Source organism: Scophthalmus maximus, chromosome 3 (assembly GCF_022379125.1).
Source record: "Scophthalmus maximus strain ysfricsl-2021 chromosome 3, ASM2237912v1, whole genome shotgun sequence".
Taxonomy (NCBI): domain Eukaryota; kingdom Metazoa; phylum Chordata; class Actinopteri; order Pleuronectiformes; family Scophthalmidae; genus Scophthalmus; species Scophthalmus maximus.
In genome coordinates, this window is record NC_061517.1 from 9549832 (window position 1) to 9576949 (window position 27118).

The window sequence follows — 27118 nt, forward strand, 5'->3', positions numbered from 1 at the left end:
GTTGCGGAGCACTATAAAGAAAATAATATTAAACATCAATTATTGTAAGGTAACACTCATCTTTCTAGACATTAACCAGATCAAACGAACTGTATGAAATATTTGGGAACTGCTATCTTAATATATTTCAAACTTCAGCCATCAGGCTGCTATGTGCATGTAAATACCGGTTTGCCGACCGTAGCTGTTGGGGCCCCGTCTCTTGTCATGTACCCTCTGTAATCTGATCTGTTCGTCCGTCTAGCACTTTGTGTTTGCATGTCTTTATCTTCTCATCCATTTGAGTCCTCGCCTACTTCGTTACCTGTCAGCTTCAGGCCTCAGCTCTCAGAAGTCCCTCTCTTTATTTTATTTATTTATTTTTCCTCTCTCTGGTAGGAGCCTGGTCATGGAAGCTTGGGTTCTGTGTTGTCTGACAGCTGCTGCTGCTGTGTGCCCCCCCCCCCCCCCATCTCTTCCCCTCTCCCCCCCTCTCCTCTCTTCTCTTTTAAACACGCGTCCTCATTTCTAAACTATCTATCATGCTGGCAGGGCCAGTGGGGCCCTTAAACTGTGGGATTGGCACTTTCTCAGCTGCTGAGCTGGAAAAGGGGGCTGCTTACAGACAGATACACAAGCGGTGGGCCAGCCTGCTGCAGGCTGGAGGAACAGGAGGCAGCCTGTCTTCAGTGCAGGTGGACTGACGATGCTCCTCCACCCTGTGAGTGTGCCTGTGTGTGTGTTTCTTCAATGTGAGTGCACGCAAAGCCTTTGTACTGACAGAGCTCCCGTGGTGACCCCATGTGCTCCTCTTTTTAAGGTTGTTGAGACTCTGCTATTGCTGTTTGCAAACCCTCACTCTCCACCCGAGAAAGGTTCAGTAGAGCAAAGAGTCGATTTAAGAAATTAATTGGAAGGAAAGTCTATGGTTTTTTGAAATGGGACTGTAAAGTGTGTGTGGTTTCCAGGGGGGCTGTCTGCGACGAGTTGACAAACTGTCTCGCTTGGGAGTGAGAGGTGTCTGAAAAGATGGGAACTGCTGACAACATCTGTGCGTCAGTGTGTGTGTGTGTGTGTGTGTGTGTGTGTGTGTGTGTGTGTGTGTGTGTGTGTGTGTGTGTGTGTGTGTGTGTGTGTGTGTGTGTGTGTGTGTGTGTGTGTGTGTGTGTGTGTGTGTGTGTGTGTGTGTGTGTGTGTGTGTATATATATATATATATATATATATATATACATGTGTGTGCTAGTGCATCGTGACGCCACATTTGACAAACATGAAGAAACAACAATGAGGTGCTGTCAACGGGTCTTGTCCCTGGCGGGGGGGCTGGAAGTGAGCATGAAGTGTGATTTTCTCAGGCGAGCAGAGAATCCGCGATGACGCCTCCTCTTGATGTGCACCCGCAAAAATGCTTAAACAGGACATGTGCATTCCTGCACACGCACACGTACTCACCAAAGGCCTGATATTGATGATGTCAGTTTACCAGTGATAGCGCTATCGCCAATTGGGCAGGAAGTGTAAACACAACCAAAAGAAGTTCAAATGTTGAAGACCCACGTTTCATTATTATCTTATGGCTCTCCTCCACACATCACGTCCCTCGCTTCTCTCAAAGTGCTTTTCCTCTCAAGACCCCACCTCATCCCAAAGCAGCCTGTTCCACCACCACAAAGAACTTCCAGCGCTCCCTGCATGTCCCCTCACCCGGGTGGTCACACCGTCGCCTCATCATCACAAGCAGAGGTGTGAGATGAGGCATCAGTGTGTCCAGGGAGAACACAAACAGTCAATAGTTGGCAGTCCCTGCCATGTCCCACGATTGGGTTACTTGACGATAAAAATAATAGACACAGCCACTTAATGAACTCAATGAAATATACAATGATACAATGTTGTCATTATTGGTTTGCAAGTGAGCCCACACCATGTCACGCTGTAGGTCTTCTACAAATACTGTCACAATATTTAGACTAAAACTAAACAAAATGTTGTTCTCGGGAATTAGAATCCATAAGACTTAAATGATTTTTAAAGATTAATTTCAGTCCATGAGCGCTATCATTCATATGCTATTCAGAGCAGAGAAATACACTTAAAAAAGTGATTTCTAAAATCATGATTTTTTTTGTCAGAGTTGTTGCAGATGCTAACCTTTAAAAAAAAACAAAGAAATATTTTTTCTATTTGTTGTAAGCTTTGTGTGTTTTGGGGGTTAAGAAGAGAGTTGGTTGGGCAGACTGCTGACCTTTTCTGGCCCGTCAGTAGAGGGCAGTCTATCCTCAGCAGTCCAGCTAGTGTGTGTGTGTGTGTGTGTGTGTGTGTGTGTGTGTGTGTGTGTGTGTGTGTGTGTGTGTGTGTGTGTGTGTGTGTGTGTGTGTGTGTGTGTGTGTGTGTGTGTGTGTGTGTGTGTGTGTGTGTGTGTGTGTGTGTGTGTGTGTGTGTGTGTGTGTGTGTGTGTGTGTCAAGATAATTTCCCAGCACAGTGGTTGTTTTCTTGTGCCCTAATTACATCAAGACACACAAGCTACCTTTTTTTATTTTTCATTCTCTTACTGTTCTTTCTTTCTTTGTAGTTCACTAGTTTTCCCGCAGATATACTGTGGATTTAATTGGCTGCAGTGATCAGTTGATCAGGAGGTGATTGGTTCGGCATGATTGTGGCCTTTTTCATAACGTGTGCAGCCCTTTCTTGCAGTGTCTCTTGGATTACTGGGAATTACCCTGTAAACAACACATGGTATAACCACAACTATTAATTGCAGGAGTGATAAAATAACAATTCTTCTACTTGAGAAGAAAATAACACTCCTTTTAATTGTAATAAGAGTTCTGGTGTTGTTTTTGTGTTGTGACTATTGTAAATAGTATTTAATCATGTGATTTTATGAGTCTTCCTTCACTGGCTTCTTCAGCAGCATCCTTAAATGAAAAATGACTTGTCTTCATTAACGTCTCCTCTGGTTTTCAGTTTGGGGTTTGAGTTGAACTTGGGCTGTGACTTGATTACTTGTGTAGAGCATATGGATAGATCCAAGGTGTTATATGTGAGTTCCTTTTTTTTTATCAGAAAACCTAAGATGATGCTGGCAGTGACTATTACATTAAGTGCTGTGAGCATAAAGAAATGTGAATGCATTTTTTAATGCAAACAGCCTTGTTCTCCCTTTTGTTCAGTCCAGTATCATGAAGCATCACATATTTTATTTGCTGTGATAATTATTGTTGAGGAGGCAGAAGGTACATTTCAAAATATGATGCTGTACAATCTGGTGCTGGCCGCAAATTAGATTTTGATTCTTCAATCCATATTCAGTATTGTGTTGCTTAATAACTTTGAAATGAAGAGCATTCATTTTAATATTACTGTTTAGTATTAGTATTCAGCGGTCTCTCCTGGAGGGCATTTTTAGTATTGCACTTAATTGTGTGCCAAAAAGTAGATTTGTGAAGAATGAAAGAAGTGGTTGAGAAGTTCAAGCCCTGGCTCCTCTATTGCGTTCGCAGTGCTGAGCAATCAAGGTGTAAAGTGGGTGTGGATATCGATGTTTTTGGAAAGGTACAGAAATGCCTGGACTTATGTAGTAATACACTCTTTCAAAAACAACATAGTTTGTCGTTTGAGTTGAAGGACAGGCTCTAACAGTGTAACGAATAAAGATGCAGGTCAGGAGCTTCAGTTAATGTCAACATCAAACATCAGAATGGGAAAGAAATGTAATTTCAGTGACTTTGACTGTGGCATTAATGTTGGTGCCTAACAGGCTGGCAAACTGCTTATCTCACGAGATTTTCATGCACAACATGTCTTCAGAGTTTTCACTCAGAATGGTGCCCAAAAAAAAAGCAGCAGATCTGCGGATGGAAACCTTATTGATGAGAGGTCAGCGAAGAATGACCGGACTGGTTTGCGCTGACAGAGAGGCAACGATAACTCAGATGGCCACTCTTTACAACTGTGGTGAATAAAAAAAGCATCTCAGAATGTACAACGCATCGAACCTTGAGACGGACGGGCTACAACAGCAGAGGATAGCGTCATGTTTCACTCCCGTCGGCCAAGAACAGAAATCTTAGGCCGCAGTGGGCACAGACTCGCCAACACTGGCCAGTTGAAGACTGGAAACACGTAGCCTGTTCCATGAATGTGCATTTCTGCTGAGACGTGCGGATGATCCCGTCAAAGATTGGCCTCAACAGCATGAACCCATGGACCCAACCTGCCTCATGCAAACAGCCCAGGCTACTGGTGGTGATGACATGGTATGGGAAATGGTTTCTTGGCACACTTTGAGCCCCTTGTTACCAATCCATGCTGCAGCCTATTTGAGTATTGCTGATGACCATATGCATCCCTATATGGCCACAATTAACCATCTTTAAATTGCTACTTCCGGCACAATAATGCACCATGTCACAAAGCAAAAGTCTCAACTGGGTTTCATGAACATGATAGTGAGTTCAGTGTACTTCAGTGGCCTACTGAGTCACCATATCCAAGTCTTTGTTTAAAAATGCATCGCTGCTGTTACGTTGACACCTGCAGACAGTGTTTTAGTTTTCAAAAATGAAAACATATTAGTACAGATGTAGCCTAAATAAAATTAAAAACACTTTTAGGAAGTGGTACAACGGGGGATTCGCTGCATGAATGAGAAGCTGGAGGAAAAAGATGTGATGCGATTACGTCAACTTGGACCAGAATCTTAAAGGGACGTTTCCAACGTCTTGCGGAATCAAGGCCATGAACATCTCAGGCTGTTCTGAGAGCAAAGAGAGGAAGTACCCAGTTCTCCTAGTTTTCCTCATAAAGTGCCCAGAATATGCAGTTGGCTTATTAAAAGTGAAACTGCCGTTAATGTCTCCTTTCTGAATATTCAGCTACCCGGTTACACCTCTATCTACGTTATTACCATGTATTCAGCCATGAAACTCTTTGCCCTTAGATTGGTGATGAAAGAAAAGGTTGTGTTTGTGGGTATGTGTGACTCACAGTGTGTATGTTTATAGATATCAAGTTGCCAGAGCACCAGGTATTACGTCTTTGTCTTTGGTCAATTTGTATGTATTTTTCTAGATGAGTGTGTCTGACCCTTTTCCCTCAGCTCAACCCATATCCCATTGCTCAGTGTTCATAACTCTCAACATGATTCTGAATTGTATATGCAGAGTGGGGTTTTAATGCAGACTCTGTCACACACCAGACATACAGTAAATTATATTGTCTGTATTGTGATCTTATCAAACCTCTATTATGCCTTTATGACAATGTATTAACCAACCCCTATGGAACCCCAGACTGTTGTGTTTATATTAAATATGGTAAACAGATAAATCTTCGTAAGATGCAGGTCTTACAGCTGCAGAAAGGATGAAATCCTTCATAAGTATATATAGTTTTATATTGTACAACAAACAACAAAGTCTAAAATCTGCCTACTGTCCTACTGTATTCATCTTATTTTGAACCTTATGAGTCTACAGCACAAGGAAGCTGTCATAGTAGTTATAGCTTCTTTCAGACATGCACTGAAGTCAGGATATTTTTCCTGAACTTTTCCAGAAGGGCTGTATGTGAGAATGCAAAAGTCCAAAGATGTTGCTCCGTACTCTCCCTTGTAAAATGTCTCGCCTCGCCTGAATGTTCTGGACGTTTTCCTGCTGTTGTGAACTCATTTAACCTGGACGAGCTCCTTGTCCATTCTTCATATGTGAATGTCAGTTCATGTCTGAAAATAGCTTGCTTCTTAGACACTGTGCTGGTCATTGGTGGTCTTTCCCAGGTTAGAGCAGACTTTAGTTGTACGTGAGATAAGCGTCCGTTAGGAGCGTGTTCAGATTGCCTTCAATTTGTGTGGTCCAGGAGAGACGAGGGGAACATGGGGGTCCACTGGACAAGAGAGACGGCACACAGGGAGGGAAAGTGAGGTAAATGGCGCTCTACTCGCAGGCAGGTAATCTCACTCTTCCCCTCTCTGTGGGCATAATCAGTTCCCTCTCTCCTCTCCCTGTGGTCCTGATAATTATTATAACAATTAACTGAGTGAACTGTCCCGCTGCTGCTTGGGCTGCACTCTCAGTGTAGAAAGAGTTGTTCTACACTGTTCGGTGCCCACCGGTCCTCCCCTGAGCCAGGTGTTTCTCCTCATCATCTTATCGTATCACACTCCGTCTACTGTGTATCAGTCAGCACTCGATGGGTGTTCTGACTGAAAGCTGCCTTGTGAACAAAAAAAACATACATTGGTTGTGTTGGTAGTGACTTGTTTCTTCAGCTGTCTCATTGATCTATTTACTCAAACTGCTCTTCCTAAATTGTATTTTATGTAGATATTGAACCTTGAACCTTTAGGTCGTGGTGACAAGTTTCTTGCTTGTAAGAAAAAGTTGTCTGCGTCATCATTTGTTGTGCAGGTTAGTACTCCCTACCCAGGTTAAAACAATAGGTCAACATTATGGGAAATAAGCTTATTTGCTTTTAGGCGGTGTGTTAGATGCGAAGATCGATACTGCTTTAATGTCTTCACTGTAAATATTTTGTGTCTCTGAAGTTATAGGGTTGCTTTTCTTGGCCAAGAAAAAGTTGGGCACACAACCCCTTAAAACATGATGAATTTTTGTTTTTACTCTTAGTACATATTGGCTTTGTGCCAAGCTAAACTAACTGCTGCTGGCTCTTAGGTTTATATTTACCATCTATGAGAGTGGAATAGATCTTATCCAACTCTTCCCAGAATGTTGAAATAGTCCTTTAACGTCTGGAACTAAGAAACACTGCCTTTACATTTTCCGTTTGTGATCGTATATCCGTAGACTCTCTCTGCACTAAAGAGGTTAGTGGTGTTTTGAGTCTTTGTCAGGCTTTTCATACCCAAACCATGTCCATATGGCAGAAGCCTCGCCTCTTCTAGGTACAGGCTTCTTTTTTGGTCTGGGCTGGTCAGATCTTCTGTTCACGTTCACTCTCTTCCATGTTTGTGTGTGTTGTCTTTATTTTAAATTCCCTGTCTTCATTCATGCTGGTTTTTTTATGGTTGCAGACTAGTTGGGCAGTTTCAACTAGACTGGTTGAAAGTATCAGCAAAAAACAAAGGGATGATAATACAATGGGAATCTGTCAGTTTTTCTTTTATGGTCCATATTAATTTGGCAAAAAACATGGATGAACTTCCATTAGATTTTGTATTGACATTCATCAATCACAGAGAATGAAGGTTGCCAATTTTTTGACATTTGTTGGTTTAACTTTGGTAATCTCTGACATTTCATTAACACCATCATCAGGTCAAAATGTATCTGAACAATATGCAAAACTATCTTACAATGTAAAATGTGTAAAATTATATTATTGGGGCAGTCGGTTGCTTACAATCCAAAAATCATATTTGAATTATCATCTTCACATTTTTAACTCCCTTCATCCATATGCATGTTCCTATATGTCCGTCTGTTTCCGGCACTGCCCATGGTTCACGTAGAAACAATTAAAAATAAATGGATAAATAAATAATCATAGTCTTTTGCCATCTGAATTATAATTCTGACTGCTGCTATAGTGATCAAACATTTTTACAAGACATTTTTCTTCAGCCTCCATCTAAAGGCTGTTAAATGCCATAATTTGGCAAACTGCGTGACTTAGTGGCGACTGGAAAGATGTTGAAAAAAATGACCACAACTGTATCTGTGGCTGCAGAATATTGGAAAATAAGTAGAAATATCAGGTTTCTGTGTGTTTGTGTTCATGTGTACTTGTGTACATGTGTGTGTGTCCAGCAAGGAGGTGTGTAACAGTAAGGCCTGTTAGATTGAAGCCCAGTGCCGTCAATCACAAGGGGTGGTGGGGGAAGAGGGAGGCTGGTATGCAGATACTACTAGCTGTCAACAGACCACAGGAAAATGGATGCCTGAGAAAGCCATAACTATGATAAATTTACTCCTTCAATTCTCAGAGAAGCCCCCTCCTCTCTCTCTCTCTCTCTCTCTCTCTCTCTCTCTCTCTCTCTCTCTCTCTCTCTCTCTCTCTCTCTCTCTCTCTCTCTCTCTCTCTCTCACACATTCTGATAGACACGCATGCAGTTCACACACAATGCCCCCCTCCTCTCCTTAAGACCCCCATACACTATCTCCCCCCCCCCCCCACCCCTTCCGCCAGAAGTCTGCGAGCGTGTGACTAATGTATGCGGTAAAGCTGCTCGCTCCCATGCCGCACACCAGCCCACCACCAGCACCCCCGATCGGCCCATCCATCTCTGCGTCCGCGCCGGAGACCGCATTCAAATAAATTTGTCACTGTACGTTTATGAAATATTGATGGCGGCAGAGAGGGAGATGGGGGAGTGAAAGGGTTGGTTGGGGACAGATCAAACGGTTTGGCCAGTGAAGGAGGGAAGAGCCAAGTGTGAACAGGAGGGGTGTGGGATTTTTGACTGGAGGCCAGGTGAGGCTGGAATAAAGACATGAGGTCTGGGGACTGGGGCTGCACGGTGGTTTAGTGGTGTTAGCACTGTCGCCTCACAGCAAGAAGGTTCTGGGTTCGAATCCCGGTTCAAACCAACAAGGGGCCTTTCTGTGTGGAGTTTGGATGTTCTCCCCGGAAGCCCCCCCGCAACCCTTATGATGGATAAAGCGGTAGACGATGGATGGTCTGGGGACTGCTCATAGACGTAGGACGGAGTTCAGCCAGACAACCATGGAGATTCAAGTCAAACCAGGGGTCAACAAGTGGAGCAAATACCTCAAAAAGGATGTAATGAAACAGAAATCAATTATTGTAAATATTTTTCTCATTCCCTGAAATGGTTGGTCATCCAAACGATTAACACACAGAAATAGCGAAAAATGCCCATCACAACTTTACTGAGCACTGAGTTACTTCTACAAATGGCTTCTTTGTTGATGAGGATTTGATTTAATTAATATTTCAAATCAGTTGAATAACTAAAAGAATGCAATAATTGGATGTTGGGGATTTGTTGCTGAATTAAGAAGATTTCATCTTGGAAATTCTTTAAAAACTATTTTCGGACATTTTATAGACAAAACATTTCGTAGATTAATCAAGAAAATAACTTTAAGTTTATTTAATAATACAAATAATCATTTTCATTGCAACCCCTCGGCCAATCCAAAAGTCTGATTTATTAAATTTACAGTGAGAAAAACAGCATATCTGAGAGGCTGGAACGGGGGAACTGGTGATCCATCATGTGTCCGTATGACAGAAAAGAATAAACTGTACGATGTGAGCAGCACAAACCTTGACTCTGTCCTAATTAAACGTGCAATAATCGGAGCGGTCAGGCCCGAGACGTTTTATTCCACAGAGGGAGCAGAGCTTGATGTGACTCACACTAGTACAGAACAGCCAGAGCCGTGTGTCCATTGTGCAAGTTTGTGGGCATTTGTGTGGTACATACCAGAACGTAAAGGTCACAAACATCTCATATGGGCAGAGGAATGATAGGAATTCTCAGTGACCTACTGCACCTTCGTAATGGTGCGCAAATCGTTCTCAGATATGGTTCGCCCAAACGTTACAGGGCAGCCGAGTACAAAGTGTATCATTCTGAAACCCATAATATTTTCTCTCCAATAATCTTATGTCAAGGAAAGAGGCAGTTTACCATGTGCAGAGTTATTGACTGTTGTTGTTGATTATGTGTGATTATTGTGTCGTGCCAGTATGATAAGGTGTCCGTTGTCTGGCGTTTCGTCATGATTGAAAGAAGAGAACACGGAGGCTGTCAACAATATTGACTCGGATGCATTCCTTCTTTCTGCTGGCCTCTGGTAAACATATGATCCTTGTTTTCTCTTCCTCCCTCCCACCAAAACCTACAGTATCTATCGCACCCCCTACCCTGCTGTTTTCCATCCATCTGCCTTTCCCTCTGTCCATGGGCCTATCACCGAGATGAGTCACAGGCCTGCCCGTGTCAGGGGCTAAATGTTTAGTCCTCAGCTTTTAGCCCTCCAAGCACAAATGCACAACAAAATGCGGTCCACATTCGCAAAACTTGATGATGCTGGAACTTTCCACCCTCATCGTGAGCAGTCCCATGCTGTATTTGGTCAGAGATAAACACAGTGTCAACAACACAGTGGAGACATTTTGTGCTCTGTGTGTGTGTGTGTGTGTGTGTGTGTGTGTGTGTGTGTGTGTGTGTGTGTGTGTGTGTGTGTGTGTGTGTGTGTGTGTGTGTGTGTGTGTGTGTGTGTGTGTGTGTGTGTGTGTGTGTGTGTGTGTGTGTGTGTGTGTGTGTGTGTGTGTGTGTGTGTGTGTGTGTGTGTGATCGTCAAGGCCACATGAAGAGATAAGAGCAAAGAAGTGACGTTTAGCAGGAAATGGGGTGATGTTATCTGTCCACCATGTTCACATTTTAGTTTGTCCCCCTGCATGTTGCTTTCAAAGAAGACAGCATACTATAAAACTGAGTATACCCCTGGTCAAGATCACTAAAAAGTTATTAGTGATGTAATATACTTTCATTTGTTTTTAGCCCAAGAAAAAAAAGAACCCATTTGATTTAGAGATGTTCTACTAGGGTTCGGACAAAAAACTATCCTGGGCCTTTCTGTGTGGAGTTTGCATGTTTTCCACGTGTGCGTGTGTTTTTTCCAGGTACTTCAGTTCTTCACACTGTCCAAAGAAATGTAGTTTGGGTTTGGGTTAATTGGAGAAACTAATATGACCATAGGTGTGAATATGAGTGTAAATGGTTGTTTGTCTGTGTATGTTGGCTCTGTGATGGGCTGACGACCTGTCCAGGTTGAACCCCCCCCTCTCGCACAATGTCAGATGAGTTTGGCTCCAGCCCTCATATTTAAAAACACAAATAACAACACTACATCCTCCTAATTATTACACTTTGAAAGACTGTCTAATTAAGCTTCAACAGAACTGAGTAGATGTGAGTTAAAGCAATAAAACTACATAATAGAAAACACATAAAAAAAAATTACTAAATCAAAAGTTGTCATTTCATGGAAAAATTCGACCAAACAAAACACTGGCTCAGTTTTATTTCTTTTACATGATAAGCATGATCAGTTTCTTTAGTTGGTCGTGTGTTGAGGCTTTGTGTCCCGGATCTCGCACGTGCGCACGCAGACACCCACATGCACGCAGACACCCACACACGCACGCACGCACGCACACACACACACACACACCCACACCCCCACCCCCACCCCCCCCACACACACACACAGACACACACACACACACATTTTTACAAGGGATCAGATTTTACAGTATCCATTTTTCCAGCATTTAAAGTTTGCCCTAGTAATTTTTATGATTCCCTTTCGTTACACTTTTGTCTGTCTGCTGTGTCTTGCTGTTTGTGCTCCGCTCTTTTCAAGTGATGTCATTCTGGGCCTGCGCACAGTTGAATTGATCGATGTCAAGGTGGTGACAGATCGCGGTGTCTGGCTGGCTAATGTATTCTCTGTGCATATTTCATCTGTATGTGAGCTAGTGTGTGTTTTTTCTGAGTGTGCAGTGCTTTTTATTCCATCCCCATTTCTTGGCTGTAGAGTCTCGTGTGTTACATAGTGGCTTGATCCCGTCAGGTACAGGTATGTTTCTGGTCCACCTGGGAGACGGGTGCCGCGACACTCGTAGGTCACGGCTCTCTATTATTTAGACGAGGACTCTCATTCACAACCTGGGTCTTGTTCCAGCCACTTCTTTATTTATCCCCTCTTCCCTTCTTATTTATCCATCTCTCCCTCCTCTCTGAACTGACGCACATGTCCCGAGTCCTCCCTAAATCACTCTTTGACAGAAAGAGGGAAAGAAAGGGGAGATGGAGGGAGAGATAAAGGGGGTAGAGAGATAGAGAGGGGAAAGAAGAGAGGGATGAGGGTTTGAGCGTACATGGAATGAACCTATCAATCCAGGGTGCCTATTATCCCGTGTGAAATGCCTCACGCTAGCAGACGCCTAGTTAGTGTGCCTGTTCAAAATTAATAAAACGCCAGCCGAGTCTGGGCTGTGACTGCGACAGGCCTGGTTATTGATTAAGTCATGTCACAGGAATGGAAGGCACTGCCATTAAAAGTACAAATTATGCAGCACGTTTAGCCATGCCTGTTATTCATGTAGGAGACCGGCAAGAGTCACAGGAAGAATGGAAGCCTGCTCCATTTTCTTAGACCGTCCAATGCTTCTCTCACTCCATTGTATGGACCTTTTGTTGTATTTAGTATCCTAATAATGTGAGGTTGTGTGAATAGAGAGGATTCGACTGCCAGCGTCTGAAAATGGCCCGAGACAAGACAGTCAGTTCGAGACAAAGAAGAGGCAGACAAAGAACGATTGCTTTTTCATGTGCAACGGGACAAAGAAAACTCAGTGTGGTGTAGAAAACACAACAAGAGAAAAAGATACAGTTAAACAGAGAGACGATACACAGAGTGTGGAAGTACTTTTGAGGAGTTGGAGCTTCCCGCTGAAAAGACGCCATTTAATCTTATAACAAATTAAATTATATAATTTTGACACAGCCAGATGGCACGGCTCCTCTCAACTTCGGTGTGAGAAGCGATGGAGAGAAGGGGGTTAACCGGAGAGGGGCTGATGGAGATGGAGGCTCGGAGAGGGGTTAAACTTAATTTGTCGGGAGTATGTATGTTGCGAGCTTTCCGTGTATGGTGCACCGAGTCGGCGGCTGTGATGTGCAGGGAGCGTAACAAGACGGGAGAAATGGGTAAGGCTTCAATCAGCAGGCCTCTCGTCTGCTGTTTGTCTGCCACACACATGGCTCAGTGGAAGGAAAGCAAGGTGATTTCTTCTTTCAAGTGTTAGTGTGTTAGGGTGATGAAGAGCCTGAGTATGGGGGGCAGAAAGAGACAGATAGGGAGGAAATAAGAAGATAGTTGGTAGGCAATTGATAATTTATAGCAATTGCCTCGTGTCAGAGAAGGGCAGAGGGAAGTGGGATCCTCAGGCCCCTGCGATGCTCGGAGCACAGGCTCTCGTTATATACGCACACGCACGCACACACACACACACACGCACACACACAGACATAAACATCCAAAGGCATATGTAAATTAGCATTTGCACACACACACACACACACACACAGGTACTCACCGCTATGCACAGCAATGCAGACACACAGTCACAAACATGCACACCACAAAAAGAACAGCCGCACTTCAGTCAACTGGCAGGTCATTAATTTCATGATGCAAAACCAGAACAGTAGAGATGGAGATGGAGGGGAGGAGTGGGGGGGGGGGGGGGGGGGGGGGGGGGGGGGGTAGTGTGGTGTGGTGTAACGTGTGTGTGTCCTGATCCATCCTGAGAAGCATCCACCAAGCCCATTAAGAAACCCATATTTATGCAGTCTGAAGTCCTTTTGTTGTCGTGGTTGTTATTGTTGTTGTTTCCAAACCGCTCAGATGTCGGAAGAGGTGGAGAGGTTTTTTCTGACTAGCAGTTTCTTTGTTGTATGATTTATTACTGATTAAAAAATCAGAACCGAGGCCTCAGTCTTCTGTGACTCTCAGGTGGACAAATGCTGTCAATTTCTGTCACAGAGGTTTGTCATCTGAACTGTGACACACCTGTGTGCACCGTTGAAGAGGATCCAAATGACTGCTGGGCCAGAAGAGTCTGTCAACAGCGGCATGATACACCCTTTTTAAAATTATTTGTTAGTTCCATGTGAGTTTAGGTACAATGATAGAGGGATGGAGGCAGGGAGGAGGGATAACAGAGGAATGTGAGTCCAATTAATCTGTTAATTGGGGCTATTATGGAACAGATGCTGGGGAATAAAGGGAAAATCTCCTTCGCCTGTCTGTCTCTTTGTTTATTTCGACGATCCCCTCTCCCTCTCCTAAAGTACCTTTTGGCAATCAGCGCCTGTGTTCCCTTTTTCCTCTTGGCTAAAGAGCCAGCCGTGGCTAATGGCACAGTGTACGGCAGGCAGACTGCCCCCTTGGCACTGCCCACTGGAGAAGCATAGGGCTTTAAGATGGCACAGAGCAGTAAAAATTGTTAGCTGAATAAAGAGGCACTGCAGAGAGGGATAGAGCGGCTTTATGACCCTCTGTGCACACCCGGGTGTGAAAATGATTGTGGCTAAAGTGGCACACTGTGTAATGTCTCCTGATTGAAAACCTAGAAAGTGTCCATTATTTTTTAACATAATGTTTTCTTCACGTGTGGAGCCTCGTATGTTCATGTGTGTGCAGTGCACCTCTGCTTGTGACTTTGGGCTGAATGGTGTTAGACGTGAGGTGGAGGAGGAAGAGGAGGAGGAGTGTTGGAACGAGGTAGCGACAGAGGGGTAGAGAAGAGGGGGTGGGGTGGAGGGGTGTTGAGAGCTGAATCAGCGGGAAGCTTCGCTAATCGCCGCAGCTCATCTGTTAATGGAGTTAATGAAGAATGGGACCAAACCAAATGCGCTGAGATGAGAGAAGTTCCACCACACTGCATAGGCCGCTGCTCTCTCCGTGTCTCTTCCACACAGTCACATAGACACAAACATAATCACGCACCCACACCAGCTTTCTTTTCCTTCACATGTAGTCTTGCAATCCTGCTCTGTTCACCACATTTTCAGCACCTATTGACACAAAACACTTTCTTTTTGCACCCCCTGGCACCTATGCGCACATTCTGCTACTTTCGCACTCGCCCTACCACACTTCTCACCCTCACACACACACACACACACACACTTCTCTCGCCTGTCCTCTTTCCATATGTTTCTTTCTTTCGCCTCATAAAGTGTGCAGCCCCCTCTTTAGCCCCTCCGTCTTTCCCCGGGGAGAGGATACGCTGTGACACCACTGTGTGTGCGCGGGAGGTGAAGAGATATTCAGCGACGCCGTGCAGACCTCTCACCCAGCTGATAAGCCTGATGGGTTGACAGGCCCCAGTGGGGGGAGAGACACACACACACACACACACACACACACACACACACACTAAACCACTGCTCACTTGTTTCAGGCTCAGTAGCGCTGATTAGCGATCTATCAAACACTTGTTATTGACACAGCAGTTATCGCTCAATCAAGATACAATTTTGGGGCCCACTCCCATCAATCAAACATTCAATTTAATTATTCAAATATTGCCAGAGAGCCCATAAGGTCGGATTGTTTGCAAAGTCAAATTGTTTTCCACGTTACATGTTTGGCATATCTACTGTAATTGTACTAATTGGCTGACATAAACAGTGGTACTAATAAATCCTTGACAAATTGATGGTGGCGGATAATAATTGCCAGCCATTGTTTTTACTGAACTCTAACAACTCTGAACAACCACGCATAAGCGGCACGGGCGACGGTTTTAAAGCGAGAGTCGGCAGTTAACACATGCCGACGATAAGTGTGGATCTGTGTTTGTGTGCACAAACACATAGAAAATATTCCACTGTTATTCCGTTTGGTTTTGTGCATGACTAACATGGTTAGCTTAATGAGCTTGTAATGAAAGATTTGTACAATCTCTCACACACACACACACACACACACACACACACACACACACACACACGCACAAAGAAGCACAGAGTCTGCTGGTTAATCAGCTGTGTAAAGCACCATATCTATCTTTCAATTTCCCCCCATTAGGGCAGACGCTGGCTTGATTAGGCCCTTAATCTCCTGAGATTGAGACATTAAAGCCTGAGAGTGATGTATTCACAAACGCTCACACAGCGTCGCAAAAATCACCCGCCAAAACAGTCACAGCATACTCACTGTGTTTTCCTTTTTTGTTCTTTTTTATGGCTCATTATTCTTATGTCGTATTTCTATTCTGGAACACCTTCGGACCTCCGAAGTCAACAAGGGTAGTAACGTGGAAGCTTGTGGGAGAACAGCTGAGAATGGGCACTTCATGTAATCTCTATGTACAGTCATATACAATTTTGGGTGAATGTGACCTGTATTTGAGGTGGACATTCATCCTTGTAACTAAACCATATTAAGTCCCTCCTCCTCCTTTGTCTGTTTTCATATTGTTTTTGTGCCGGAATTTGGCAAATGTGGCATCTTGAAAAAAAGGTTTCTTTCTTCTGCATCTCCTTTGAGTGATCACACAACTTTAGAGAGATTTCAGAATATATGAGGAATACAATAAAACAAAATAGAGCCTTTGGAGAACTTTGGATCAGAGGAGCATGGAGCAGGAGGGGCAGCTGTATTGAACAGAAGAGCAGAAGATGTCTTGAGTTCTGGGCCATTTCCTCCAAGGACAATAACCCCCATCTTGTTTAACAACTCACCCGGTAGGGACTATTACACTCATTTTAATTGGCTTCTACTTTAATTGCCCAGGTGGAAGGAGGGGGTTTCGTTTCTTTCTCCTTATGCTCTTTAAGTTAGTGCTGCCAAAAGGAGTTGAAAACAAATATGTGGGTGAGAGTATTGGAAAAAAAACTATTAAAATGATCTTGGCAATGACACATACATGAATCCCTTTGTAAGCTACTTTCTTTCCCTCATTTCTTCATTTAATAGAACTTAATGGTAACAAGATGTACGGACCTAGATTGCTGGTTCAGGTGGAGTTGGGACACAGCAGGGGGAGCGGAACGGTCCCGTTTGATATCAAACCACCACACATTATGGTCTGAGACAATTACCCTCCTGCTATTAGCGCAAAGCTACCACATACCTACACACTGCCCCGAAACAGCTGGTGCAGACGGAGAAATTGAGATGGAGATGGGACAGCGATCTGGTTAATGACAGGGAAAGTGAGAGTTCTGGGTTGTTGGGAGGGTGAAAAGGGAGGAAAGAGGCAAAACAGCCCACTGACAGCAGGTATGTCCTCTGTACTGAGAGAGGAGAAAATGAGGGCGGCAGTAGAAAAAAGGATAAAAAAAAAAGGAAGAAGTGAAGTGGGGAGTAAAGTGCAGCAATGTGTTCACTTAAATGTGACCGTGATGCTCAGCTCCACTCTCATGTAGCCCTGCTAGTGATTTCGCTAAATGAACAGCGATTGTACCAATTAATAGTATTGAGTGTTATTCATTGCAGCTGTCAAGGAGCAACCTCCCACATTCATTAGACCTTGTCTACCTCTACACCACTCTCTGTCTTTCTCTCTAAAACACTGCTCTTATGTTTTATCCTTTCTCACCTTTTCTTTGCTCTGAACTCTTTCTCTGCCTTTTTTTCCTCGTAGTCTCACCAATTCACACCTATTAAAGTGTCTGTGTGATTATGCATATGTGAGCATGTGCACGCACGCACGCACTTAAATCTGTGCTCGCCGAGGGCAGGAAAGCGTGTCCTATCCTTCACCTGCAGGCTCCTCAGCCGTACGTGTATGGGACAGCGTGAGGAGAAGTGGGGACAACAGAGATCACAGGGCCTCATATCCTAACGCAGGGATTCCCCCTCAGCCTTTCTCTGACAATAGGACAGGAAGGAAGGAGTGTGCAGGCTGCCGGAGCAGGCCAGAGAGACAGGATAGATTTACATGGGAGACGTGTGGGACAGCGGGGGCGTAAGGAGAGAAGAGGAAGAGGAGCATCTCGGCTAATAAAGATTCCATGTGTGTGTTGTAGATACGGTCATAAACACAACCCTGGCACGTGTTCCCTATAAACATGCATACACACAGACATGTAAAGTACAGGTTGTATACTCTTTAGATTGGTTGTGGCTTCTCCTCAGAGTTAAATCTCTTCAGGTGCAAAATAAGGGCTCTGTACTGAAAGGGGCAAGAAAAAAGTATCTCTCACCTTGAAAGAATTGAGGCTTAACGAGAAACAGAAATGTGCAGTAGTTACATGTTGAAATAGAACTGTGGAAAATCATGACTTGGAAGTGGATGGAAGTATTTGACTTTAAGTCCTGTTACCTTGGATCAGGTCAGAATTTGTACAAGATTTTATATTTTGTTTTTTCCTCCATTGAATCACTGCCAAAGCTTAAAAAATGTGCTTTCATTGCTTGAATCGAGCTAGAGCCTTAACTGCAGAACAAACCTTTTTCCATGACAAAAAAAATCTGTCTGTTTCTGCCTTTGTTAAAAAAATATTTTAGGGAAATTATAATCTGACATCTTGCATAACCAGAATTGATGATGTGCGTGTCAGCTGCAGAATTAATAGACACCCAGAGAGACTGTTGTTTGGTAACGTGTCCTTCTGCATTTGAATTCAAACGACGAAGACAAAGTGTCTGAAAGGTCTGGTGTGTTGTTCCCAGAATTGAAATCTCAGTTGAAAGCTCCTGGTTTGACCTTGAGCTTTTCTCCAAGATCCAGTCGAGACTTTTAGCTTAATTTCACTGTGCACGACAATGCTTGCGCTTTTCCTTTGGTCGCTGTTGGACGCGAGCTTGATTGTCTGATATCCATCACGTCTTACCGTAATGTGACTCACCGTGCAGGGGTAAGAGCATCAACAGTGCAGCCTGGCCTTGGGGAGGACAAGCTGCTTGTGTTTCTCGAGACAACAGAGACTATGCTTTGCTATTAGAAAGACAAGTCTATTGGGTTTTTGTTAAACATCATTTATAAATAAAGCATTAATTTTTTCTGAGTTAAAAGCACACCACTTGGCATGCCGTGCTCTGCAAGCCAGAGAGTTCAGAGCAGGAAGTTCAAGAAGTGGCTTTTGCTTTCTAACCCCTGGCTTTACCTTCCGTGCATGAAAAGAGAGAGAGGAGAAAAGAAAAGAAGGAAGGGAACACAGATAAAGACTTCTTATCTAAATTGTCTTGGCCCTGACCCATATATCTCATGACTGTAAATACTAAATCACTACTGTATCCTGACCTCTGACCCTTGCTATATGACCTTCGGACTTCGGCAGCCTCTTATCAGCCCCGGCTGGTAAACAGTCCTGTACGTTTCGCAGACGTTAGATAGTAAAGCAGGGATTTTGACATTATGCTCTCAAGGCACAAGGCACCTAAAATACACCGTAATGCACGGCCAACAGTTGTGTATTATGGTTTGAGGTGGCAGCTGGGTTGACAAAACAATGTGTGTGTTTCATTGTGAAAGACCTTCAGAGGATGGGTGCATCAAGAGCTTCCCTGCAGCTGGATCCTGTCTAAAGTGCTTTGGAGAAGTACTCTCTCCTCATGACCTTTGGCACATTTTGTTGTGCTGTCATGTTGTTTCATGATGCATTTATTTGCGGTTTTCTATGCAAAACAAGCCAGAATCAAAGAAAAAATATGAGATTTGATCATTGTGTTGTAATAAGTTTTAGTTTACTCCTGACAAACTGTGACAGTGTCACTTAAATCGATCACGATTTGAATAAATGGGATTTCCTCTGCATTTGTAAAACTGAATTAAAGTTAACTGTAGCTAACAAAATCCTCCTACCAGCATCTTTAAAGCTAAATTGTATACATTGCATGAATGTATTTTTGACATTACATAAAAAGATGAAAAAAGGTGCGCTGCCTGGTGACAATTACTAGGGTTTTTTGTGTAACATAGATGTTTGTGTGTATGCAAAAGTCCACATGTTTGAACACAATAGAGAGTGACTGAATCCACAGCTTGTTTTTATCGACTCTTATTATCTTATGAGTTGGAAAAGTATAATTTGATGACGGGGCCTCAAGTCTGGGTCCGGTCCACAGATGGACACTGACCATGCATTGTTGTGGCATACAGACATCTGGCATCGGCCTCCCAAGCAAGCACATAAACCACTGACCAACCTGGACTTGTCTGTCGTGCCAGACAGAGATTTACACCACGTTAGTATAACCCTGCCATTCCTCACACTCTGAGGCCTTGACGAGAAAGAAGGAGAGGGAGAGGAATAGTGATACAGAGGCAAAGATGTGCGCCGACACACACTGACATGGAGGCAGACACTGACTTACAGCCCAGTTCCTTTCCTCCTCTCCACTGTAGGAAGGCGGTTATTATGAAGACCTTCAATCCTCTTCTTCTTTGTCCCCTCTTTCATGGACTCACTGCAGCCCTGTAACTCACACTGATGTCAAAACAAACACAGATAAACAGCCAAAAACACACACACACACACACACACACACGATCAACAGAAACATGAGCAACCCCCCTCCCCATCCCAAGTTTGGCTTCCCCCACATTGCCACCAATATTTCTCATGAGCTCTCGGCCACCAGCCCTTCATGAATTTTTATTAAACAAAACTCTAAGCAGATTGATTTCACACTGGCTGCTTTATTGCATTTTTATTTAATTCTTTCTCTCTCTCTCAGATGCCGACTGGCTCCTCCTTGCCCTTACCTCGGTTTCACCACTCCATCCTTTCACCTCTTCTTTCCTTCCTGATGCTTATCCTACTTCCTCTCTGCATTTCCTGCCTGTTTTGTTTCTTCGCTATCGCTCTCTTTTTCCCCCCCTACACTATCTTCCCCCTCTTTCCCATTCTCTCTCCTCTGTCTTTCTTCTCTCCATTTCCTCAAGCCTCGTTTTCCTGCCAGTCCTGATTTATGTTCCTGGATTTGTGGCCCTGAGGAGAGCTGCGGTTGGTGGGCTGACGAGCTATGTTTTGATTTTGTGTGCGCGCACCACTGTGTGAGTCTGAGAGCGCACTGTCATACGTGTGGTCATTTTTGAGTTTATAAAAAAGCATTTATGTTTCATGTATCACCTGAGCTATTAGTCACCAGCTCTCAGTTGATTAAATTATCTCTCAGCGTCGGGTTTTTTGCAAGAAGATTAAAACCACCTTAACACATCTTAGTGAGGTGTTTGTCCCCTACAAGCTTCCAGACCTGCTTCTGTTTGCATTAAGATGCATGAAAATGCATATGGAAGAAGATATGAAAATAAATGAAGCTGAGACAGTGGAGACGAGCGGATTTAATAAAATCTACTTACCAGCACATTATATTATTTTCATCCATTCAAATAACTGAAGTTTAAAAGTGCAAGTGCTGGTTTTACAGGGGTTTATGTGGTGGACTCTTTCTTGGCCAGGTATAGTGACGTCCTGTATTCTTGCAATCATGCGGTTGCCAGGCAGTCGGCTGAGACTCCGGGAAGTCACTGTGCCCAGCCAAGAAAGAGTCTGACCTGAGTCTGCCCCATCGGCCCTTTAGGTATGGTGCCAACCGTGAACTTTCTCCAGTCTGTGTGCACCCAGGGACCTTTGTTGCATGACATTTTCCAACCCCCTCTCCTCTGATTTCCTGCCATTTCTCCACTGCTACTGTCCGATGAAACTAATAACAACTAATAAGTTGTTGTAATTAGTCTTAGTATTACAGAATAAGCAGTGTTTTTTGCTTTCAGTCGTCAACATGCCCACTCACTTGCCCCTGTGGACATTTTCCTGCTGTATTCTCGCATGGGCTCACTCGGACATTCTCAGCTTTTATTCCAAAAGGTAAAGCAAGTCGAGCAGAAACTCAAATGTTGGCGGTTTGATCCCCGGCTCTTCCATTCTGCTAGTCAAAGTGTCCCTGGGCACTGAACCCCAAATTCCATCCAATTATGTACCATTGGTTTGTGTCAGAGGAGCGCTATGGATAGAACCAGCATTGTATAAATTTATGTGTAAAATGGGTCATTATGAATTGTAGTGTAAAGTGCTTTGAGCGGCCGTTAAGACTAGAAAAGCGCTATATGAATGCAGTTCATTTGGGATTTCCTGTCACTCCCGTCAAGAAAGCCAAATGTTGAGGTCATTCGTTGAGGTGACCTCTTATGCCCTTTATGGTGTCATCTATATTTGTTATATTTCTACACAAGTGTGTGTGTGTGTGTGTGTTCGTGTGTTCGTGTGTGTACGTGTACGTGTACACAAAGTAGTAAGCAGTGGTTGTTCCCAATACGGCCAGAAGTGATGAGGCACAGTGAGGCTCCTGCTGAGTGTAATGAGGCTCCCTGCAGCTCCACACTGGTTCACCAAGTCTCCCTCTGTCTCTCTGCCCAGCAGGCTTGTGTTTGCACAGCACCAAGCCTCGTCAGTGAACCACATATCCACAAACATGCTAACCCCCCTCGCCCCGTTAAGCGTTGATTGTGTTTCGCTCTCCTTTTTTCCCACCTTTGTCCCATATGCTCCCCTTGCATCTCCCTTCTTCCGAGCTCTCTGTGCTCCCTCTCTGTACACCACTCATCACTCGTACCCTCTGAGCTCACCACCCCCTCCTCCACCTCCCTCCCCTCGCTTAGCAGGAGTCCTGTGTAATTGGGTTGTTGTCAACAGCACATTAACCTGTATTAGCAGTGTTGGGACTTCTGGCTGGCGATGTTGACCCCCCCCAAACACGGAACCAAAAAAGGTCATAAACGGCTAAAAATGCAGAGAGCAGCGGCTCGGCCAAACCCTGCAGTTGTGCCGCGTGTTTGTATTTGTGTAAGAGCTGAAAGATGCGTGGTTGGAAAAACCATGGTTTTGTGTGTATTTTATCATTACCTGTCGATAGTCTGAAAATTGCATGACACAGGGCGCGACAGTTAAGATCTCAGACACTCACACATCACAAGCATCAGGCTGCTACGGTGCAAAGGTTGATGTATGTACATGTGCCGACCATGTGTTATGTGCAAAGACCCTGTGGAGTGACAGGTTATCTCTCTACATCCCCCCCGCTCCCCCATCCCCGTACACACCCCTGTCCCATCACACAGTCGAGCTGGGGGAGGTGAGCAGTGCAGTTGGCTTTGCGCGTTCTGTAACTGAAATGTTGAATGTCTAATGGATCTGACTAGACAGCCCCGAGGTGACTGTCTGTCAAGCAGTCGTTCTCTCAATCGCTCTCCCTGCGAGGCCTTATCTCTGTTGTGTCTGCCTGTGTGTTGTTACTATCTGTTTCTCCTGCTCCGAAGAGCTGTTTCTCCTTAAACCCACGGCCTTGAACTGCAGAGCCGGTCTGGACTTACCGGCCATGACGTACATGCACGGAACTCCATGTTTTGGTAACGAACTCTGAGTTAAAATCTGTGTGCTGCGCGAGTGGAAAAATAGCATAGTACTCTGTTTTTCCTGTTCTATTGGCGTAAGGAAACATTTGTGGTCAAGGGCATCTCTTCTGATTTTCTTTCTGTCTTCCTTTCTTTCCGTCTCACTCTCTGTCTCTGTAGGCCTTGCATCGGTCCAGATGCACCATTCCGTCCTTGTCCACCCACCTTTGTTTCTAAAACAGAGACACTTTTATTGCCGCCTAGAGGCAGATAGAGCTAAGCTAAGGAAAAAGAGAATCCTAGTGTAAGGCTAGGTATGGAAATGAGCCCTCCGTCACAATACTCAACAATATCTCCTGCACTCCCTCTTATTCTTCTAAAAATAGAGAGAGGGGAGAGGAGACGCTGGACGGCATTGTTCTTCCTGCCCAGTTTTGTGAGAAATTAATTAATTATGAATGAGTAAGTGAGTTTAGAAAAGGGGTTTTGGATTCTATTGGTGTTAACATAATTACAATTCTCTCTTTTTTTAAATGAAGGGACCAAGGCCATTTCTCCCGCATCTCAAATGGGTTTTTATCGTCTTCAATTTGGAAAAGAAAAGCTGATAAAAGCCTTTATAATGCTTTAATTTGGCATCGATTTGCATGAATCTCCCTCAGTAATTATCAACTTACCCCTCCCCTCATGGATGACAGAAACAGTTGATCCAGATAAGAGAGGGGGAGAGAGAGAGTCTGTGGATGGGGGGGGGGGGGGGGGGGGGGGGGGGTATCTTATACCCTCCATCTCCCATTTTTCTATTTCCATATCTCATCCCTCTGTCTTTCATTGGGAGAGGCGTGGAGCGAGTGATGGCAGTGGCAGAGGAGAGGGAACAGAAAAATCCTAAATCAAAGCACTCAATTATAGGGCTGCAGTAATTATGGGAGCCCTTGAATTGAAGTGTTCTCGGAGGAGAGATGGATAGATATATGGATGATGCATGAGGGGCGGGACAGATAGGTAAATAAATGAATATGCCACGCAGAAATACAATGTAGCCCCTGGGCCCGGGACGACATAAATACACGTATTAATCGATAGGTTGCAAACCATCCCAATGCAATTAAAAGGGTATTGAGTGGAGCGGGCCACCTTGGGCTTGGGAGTGGGCTTTGGCAAGCTGTGTTGGGTCAGGGCCCTGACCTGTGGGAGGGTTAATGCCCCCCTGGCCCCCTCGCCCTCACTAGCCTCTGGCCTGTGCATGGAGAAATGCTGAGGGTCAGTCCATAAAGGGACTCCGGTCTCTGTGGGGCCCTTTACTGGTCAATAAGACTGAATGAGTTCTACTCTAAACTACTCCATTGCTGATAATACTGAAATAACACTGCCTGGAGAGCAATGCACTGGATACCCTTTACTTTTTCCTATAAGTGTTGGTTTTTGTTGTTTTTTAAAAGAAAAAATGCTGCTTTCATATCCCTCTTTGTTCCAGCTCTGTTTTTTAAAATAATTCCATGTTTATTTGTTGTTGTCTCTTATCCCTGTGAGACATGCCTATCACAAGAGTTATACGTCTCTCTAGATAACGATGAGTGCACGCACTTGGGTGTTTGGCCATGCGCATGCATACGCATGTGTGTCTAGGTGTCTAAATGCATATGTGTGTTTGTGCGTGTGCCAGCTCGCGTTTGACTGGCTCCAAATCCATCCTCATATTAGCACATGCAGGAAGTTTGTCATGGGCCCTCTGCTGTGCCAGAGCTCATTTGGTTCGATGTGAAATTTATCACAGATGTTCCTCCTCCCTAACCAGGCCTGGCTGCCAGAGACTACAAACAAAAGACTCATCTATGCACAGATAAAAACCAAAAAGCAGTTTGCAAAGATAACTCGTTATCAGCAAGACATTTAGATTCAAATCAGAGTGTGTACACTACAGTAAATGCATTGGAAATTAGAAAAGACCCTGCATATGAAAATAAAACGTAGTGTTATTGTTATAGAATTATCAGCTGTATGAGTGAGATTGTCAGTCTGTGCTTTTGGGTATCAGTTAACGCCCTTTTTTTCCGGTCCAGTCCATCGCATTATTTGTACACATTGTGTGTGTTAAAGTCGTTGCTAAATGGTTAAATGGATGGGACATCACTTCACCTACAGCACAGCATCGGGGCCTATGTTTGTGATTAATGTGCTTCTGTCTCGGCCGACGGTGTCAGAGGGAGTGATGCGTTGGGATGAGCGCCACAGCAGCCTGCTGATTTACTGGCTTCCATTTCTACTGGTGTAAAGTCAATCTCTGTGGAAGGTCAGTGGCCCCCGCGTGCACATTAGCGTCTTTTAATCCCCATCCGTCAGGGCAGGCCAGTGCCACACAGGAGGTTACTGAAATACACGTAGGAGACAGCAGTGGAGGGATGTGAATTTGCATGCATATGCATTATTGTAGTCTACTATTTATACTGAGCTTTCTCACATTTTTTGGGGGGGGGGTTTATACCTTTATTACAGCCAGTGGAGGGAGACAGGAAATGAGGGCTCAAGAGTGATTCAACAAAGGTTGCTAGCCAGACTGGAAATGGGGATTTTGTGATCCACGGTCAGCGTCTCAGTCCTTGGGGTGAGCCCACGATCGTGTGGCAGCATTTAGTTAAACTAAACAATTAGTTTAATTTGTTCAGCAACAAATTAAACTCAAAGCATTGAGACAGAGGTCAGTGGAGAAAGGAGAACGTAACTCAGATAACCATTGTTCACAGTTGTGGTGAGCAGAATAGGTGGTGGCACAGTCGTCTTTGTCCCGCCACAGGTACATAATGAGATGAAAATATTTTTTAACCTTTGTGTTTCAGCTTGCCACAATACTTACATTGACTGCCACATACCGATTTTCTAGCTATTATTTTTTTAAATCGTGAAAAAGGTGTAGCAGATTGATTTGCTCCGCCCTGTCGTGCCCCTTTATTCTTCAGCTATTCACTAGTCACCACCACAAATTGCATCTTATTCTGTGGGAAACACCGATTGGACAGTTAAAGACTGTATAGGGAAAATGAATCCTGGTCTGATAAATCTGGATTTCTGCTGAGGCACGCAGATGGTAGGGTCAGAATTTGGCATCGGCAGCACCATGAATGTGATGGAGTCTGACTTTTATTTGAATGAGCCGCTATAAAATTTGTAAAATCTAAAGTGTGATGGTGCTGGACTCCATTTGGATGTGTGAAAGTATAAATGTTCACCGTATGCATTGGTATCATTCCTAGTTTTAAATGTACATAATGCAGTGTTGTCAACCAGGATTGGTGTGACTTGAAGCTGTGCCACAAAAAAATTCGACAGATCTTCTACCAGTTTAAGCGCATGTCTATCAAAACTGATTTTGTTAACTCCCCAAACATACCAGCTAATGCAACAGACTCTTTGGTTCAATAAATTGTTCAGCATACAGCATACAGCTTTTTTCAGTTTTTAGAAAACCTCGTCAAGACTGGTGGGCACTTGTTGTGAGGGCCAAAGTTAGCTGCCCGTCTTCAGTCTCGGATGACTTCGTACCAGCAGATATTCTGGGCAGCAGTCTGTCTCTACCAATACTCAGTGTGTCTGTGTCTCAGGAAATGGGACCAGGGTGTCTGTCTTTCACTTTTGCATACGTCTCCTCCCTCTCATTGCCAGCCTGTCTACCTAATACAGACTGATTGATTGTCTGACCAGCTGATTGATTGGTGTCTGAGAAGCCCCTTTTTCATTGCAAACTGTAATGATTAGCTTCTCACTCTCTCTCGTTCCATCTTAATACCACCTGCTTTAATAGAATCATTTGTATCTCTCGTCGGCTCTTTTCTCCGTCTCTTCCTCATCTACACAAACTCACACTTTCTCCCTCCTCTTGGTCTCCTCCTGATTGTCTCCTGTAGGCAGGGGGCTCTCCGGCTGCCGCGCAGTCACTTGGCTCCAGAAGGACGGCAGCAGTAGACAGGTAATCTTTTAATCTCCCCTCCATCTCCATCTTCCTTGTTACGCCATTCTTCCCTAAAACATTTCATATTCTAATCGGCTCCGATTGTGCGTCACATCGCCCGCAGCACCTCCTAATACCTTTCTATAGATCCATCAAACTCACCAACAATCTGCTTAGTTTATTTAATTTTTTTCTCTCCCCTTTCTCCTTTACTTTCTTTTTACCCTGGAATTCAAATGCAGTTTTTACATCCTCTTCCCCTCTCCTCAATTGCCTCTTGCCTTCCCCCTTCTTACCTTCTTTCGTGCCACTCCCCCCCCCCCCACCACCTCCT

At 44.2% G+C, this 27118-nt stretch overlaps 1 long non-coding RNA gene across 3 annotated transcripts in view; it reads left to right on the forward strand.

The window, feature by feature from the left end:
- Positions 1–27118, forward strand: part of LOC124849888 — a 142389-nt gene that overhangs the window by 36844 nt on the left and 78427 nt on the right. For all 3 annotated transcript variants that reach the window (XR_007030487.1, XR_007030489.1, XR_007030486.1), the window contains one exon: positions 26741–26802. This is a non-coding gene — a long non-coding RNA (uncharacterized LOC124849888). The remainder of the gene's footprint in view (positions 1–26740; positions 26803–27118) is intronic.